The sequence below is a fragment of the Crinia signifera genome, chromosome 11, assembly GCF_055691185.1.
Source record: "Crinia signifera chromosome 11, ASM5569118v1, whole genome shotgun sequence".
NCBI classification, from domain to species: domain Eukaryota; kingdom Metazoa; phylum Chordata; class Amphibia; order Anura; family Myobatrachidae; genus Crinia; species Crinia signifera.
Window position 1 is genome coordinate 112911887 of NC_139227.1, and position 5000 is coordinate 112916886.

The window sequence follows — 5000 nt, forward strand, 5'->3', positions numbered from 1 at the left end:
AGGGCAGGCATATACAGTATATATAGGGCAGGCATATACAGTATATATAGGGCAGGTGCATAGGTATAGGGCATGTATATACAGTATATATAGGGCAGGTGCATAAGTATAGGGCAGGCATATACAGTATATATAGGGCAGGCACATAGGTATAGTGCAGGCATATACAGTATATATAGGGCAGGTGCATAGGTATAGAGCAGGCATATACATTATATATATATATATATAGGGCAGGCACATAGGTATAGGTCAGGCATATACAGTATATATAGGGCAGGTGCATAGGTATAGGGCAGGCATATACAGTATATATACTGCAGGCACATAGGTATAGGGCAGGCATATACAGTATATAGGGCAGGTGCATAGGTATAGGGCAGGCGCATAGGTATAGGGCAGGCATATACAGTATAGATAGGCCAGGCGCATAGGAATAGGGCAGGTATATACAGTGTATATAGGGCAGGCGCATCGGTATAGGGCAGGTATATACAGTGTATATAGGGCAGGTGCATAGGTATAGGGCAGGTATATACAGTGTATATAGGGCAGGCACATAGGTATAGGGCAGGCGTATACAGTATATATATATATATAGGGCAGGTGCATAAGTATAGGGCAGTCATAAACAGTATATATAGAGCAGGCACATAGGTATAGGGCAGGCATATACAGTATATATAGGGCAGGTGCATAGGTATAGGGCAGGCGCATAGGTATAGGGCAGGTATATACAGTGTATATAGGGCAGGTGCATAGGTATAGGACAGGCATATACAGTATATATATATATATATATATATATATATATATATATATATGGCAGGCATATACAGTACATATATAGGGCAGGTGCATAGGTATAGGGCAGGAATATACAGTATATAAATAGGGCAGGTGCATAGGTATAGGGCAGGAATATACAGTATATATATATATATATATATAGGGCAGGTGCATAGGTATAGGGCAGACATATACAGTATATATAGGACAGACTCATAGGTATAGGGCAGGCATATACAATATATAAAAGGCAGGCATATACAGTATATATAGGGCAGGCGCATAGGTACAGGGCAGGTATATACAGTGTATATAGGGAAGGCGTATAGGGCAGGCATATACAGTATATATATAGGGCAGGCACATAGGTATAGGGCAGGCATACACAGTATATATAGGGCAGGTGGATAGGTATAGGGCAGGCATATACAGTATATATAGGGCAGGCATACACAGTATATATAGGGCAGGTGGATAGGTATAGGGCAGGCATATACAGTATATATAGGGCAGGTGTATAGGGCAGGCATATACAGTATATATAGGGCAGGCACATAGGTATAGGGCAGGCACGTAGGTATAGGGCAGGCATATACAGTATATATAGGGCAGGCATACACAGTATATATAGGGCAGGTGGATAGGTATAGGGCAGGCATATACAGTATATATAGGGCAGGTGTATAGGGCAGGCATATACAGTATATATAGGGCAGGCACATAGGTATAGGGCAGGCATGTAGGTATAGGGCAGGCATATACAGTATATATATATATATATATATATAGGGCAGGCGCATAGGTATAGGGCAGGCATATACAGTATAGATAGATACAGTGTATATAGGGCAGGTGCATAGGTATAGGGCAGCCATATACAGTATATAAATAGGGCGGGTGCATAGATATAGGGCAGGCATATACAGTATATATATAGGGCAGTCATATACAGTACATATATAGGGCAGGTGCATAGGTATAGGGCAGGCATATACAGTGTATATATAGGGCAGGCACATAGGTATAGGGCAGGCATATACAGTGTGTGTATATATATATAGGGCAGGTGCATAGGTATAGAGCAGGCATATACAGTGTATATATAGGGCAGGTACATAGGTATAGGGTAGGCATGTACAGTATATATATATATATATATATATATATATATATATATAGGTCAGGTGCAGAGGTATAGATTAGGCATATACAGTATATATATATAGGTCAGGTGCATAGGTATAGGGCACGCATATACAGTATATATAGCGCAGGTGCATAGGTATAGGGCAGGCATATACAGTATATATAGGGCAGGCACATAGGTACAGGGCAGGCATACACTGTATATATAGGGCAGGTGCATAGGTATAGGGCAGGCATATACAGTATATATAGGGCAGGTGCATAGGTATAGGGCAGGCATATACAGTATATATAGGGCAGGCACATAGGTACAGGGCAGGCATACACTGTATATATAGGGCAGGTGCATAGGTATAGGGCAGGCATATACAGTATATATAGGGCAGGTGCATAGGTATAGGGCAGACATATACAGTATATATAGGGCAGGTGCATAGGTATAGGACAGGCATATACAGTATATATAGGGCAGGCGCATAGGAATAGGGCAGGCATTTACACTATATATATATAGGTCAGGTGCATAGGTATAGGGTAGGCATATACAGTATTTATATATATATAGGGCAGGCATATACAGTATAAATAGGGCAGGCACATAGGTATAGGGCAGCCATATACAGTATATTAATAGGGTGGGTGCATAGATATAGGGCAGGCATATACAGTATATATATATATATATATATAGAGAGAGAGAGAGCAGTCATATACAGTACATATATAGGGCAGGTGCATAGGTATAGGGCAGGCATATACAGTATAAATAGGGCAGGCACATAGGAATAGGGCAGGCATTTACACTATATATATATATAGGTCAGGTGCATAGGTATATACAATATATATATAGGGCAGGCACATAGGTATAGGGCAGGAATATACAGTATATATAGGGCAGGTGCATAGGTACAGGGCAGGCATATACAGTATATATAGGGCAGGTGCATAGGTACAGGGCAGGCATTTACAGTGTGTATGTGTATATATATATATATATATATATATATATATATATATATATATGGCAGGTGCATAGTTATAGGGCAGGCATATACAGTATATATAGGGCAGGTGCGTAGGTATAGGGCAGACATATACAGTATATATAGGGCAGGTGCATATGGGAGGGGCACACAGATATAGGGCAGGTATATACAGTATATTGGGCAGGTTCATAGATAGAGTACAGATTGTGCAATAATTATGATATAATAGTTGTAATGTAAATACAGTGTCATATGCACCTCAGCAAATAATTGCGTTATGGTACTTGGGATAGATATACGATAGATAGATAGATAGATAGATAGATAGATAGATAGATAGATAGATAGATAGATAGATAGATAGATGCGCTTGCAGTGTTATAATTACTGCGGTATAATGTATGGTCATTTGCACGCTTGCTTGTCTTATATACCGCCGGCACTGCGCCACTTGTTGTGTACATACAGTAGCTCGGCTCGCGCAGTTGGAAGCTGCGTCACATCTTCTAATGAAGTACTGTACTAATTCGCTTTGCAAAAACACAGCTAAGAACTTATAATGCGTAATAAGCCGGACTTGCTGTCCTGTATATAATGCCCAACTACCTGTACTGACTGTCCTGTATATAATGCCCAACAGTCTGTACTTGCTGTCCTGTATATAATGCCCGACAGTCTGTACTTGCTGTCCTGTATATAATAATGCCCGACAGTCTGTACTTGCTGTCCTGTATATAATGCCCCACAGTCTGTCTTTGCTGTCCTGTATATAATGCCGGACAGTCTGTCCTTGCTGTCCTGTATATAATGCCCGACAGTCTGTACTTGCTGTCCTGTATAGAATGCCCGACAGTCTGTACTTGCTGTCCTGTATAAAATGCCCGACAGTCTGTACTTGCTGTCCTGTGTAAAATGCCCGACAGTCTGTACTTGCTGTCCTGTATAGAATGCCCGACAGTCTGTACTTGCTGTCCTGTATAGAATGCCCGACAGTCTGTACTTGCTGTCCTGTATAAAATGCCCGACAGTCTGTACTTGCTGCCCTGTATATAATGCCCCACAGTCTGTACTTGCTGCTCTGTATATAATGCCATTGCCGACAGTCTGTACTTGCTGCCCTGTATATAATGCCATTGCCGACAGTCTGTACTTGCTGTACAGACATTAGTACATACACATCCTGCATCCGATATTGTCTCGTGCTACACCAGTGACAGTAAAAGGAAAAGTCAAAAAACATCCCTAATACCCGCATCACAGCCAGTGCTCCATCCAGCGTCCCCTGGCCGCACTGTAACACAGCCTGGGGCTTCCGTACACCCCGAGTACATACTCCTGTGCACTGTAACACAGCCTGGGGCTTCCGTACACCCCGAGTACATACTCCTGTGCACTGTAACACAGCCTGGGGCTTCCGTACACCCCGAGTACATACTCCTGTGCACTGTAACACAGCCTGGGGCTTCCGTACACCCCGAGTACATACTCCTGTGTACTGTAACACAGCCTGGGGCTTCCGTACACCCCGAGTACATACTCCTGTGCACTGTAACACAGCCTGGGGCTTCCGTACACCCCGAGCACATACTCCTGTGCACTGTAACACAGCCTGGGGCATCCGTACACCCCGAGCACATACTCCTGTGCACTGTAACACAGCCTGGGGCATCCGTACACCCCGAGCACATACCCCTGTGCTCTGTAACACAGCCTGGGGCATCCGTACATCCCTAACACATACCCCTATGCACTGTAACACAGCCTGGGGCTTCCGTACACCCCGAGTACATACTCCTGTGCACTGTAACACAGCCTGGGGCATCCCTACACCCCGAGTACATACTCCTGTGCACTGTAACACAGCCTGGGGCTTCCGTACACCCCGAGCACATACTCCTGTGCACTGTAACACAGCCTGGGGCATCCGTACACACCGAGCACATACTCCTGTGCACTGTAACACAGCCTGGGGCTTCCGTCCACCCCGAGCACATACTCCTGTGCACTGTAACACAGCCTGGGGCATCCGTACACCCCGAGCACATACTCCTGTGCACTGTAACACAGCCTGGGGCA

The 5000-nt window shown here is 43.9% G+C and overlaps 1 protein-coding gene across 14 annotated transcripts in view; it reads right to left on the bottom strand.

The window, feature by feature from the left end:
- The window catches only part of PAX6 (paired box 6), a 36070-nt gene that overhangs the window by 15273 nt on the left and 15797 nt on the right, over positions 1–5000 (bottom strand). The gene's annotated exons all lie outside the window — the stretch shown is intronic.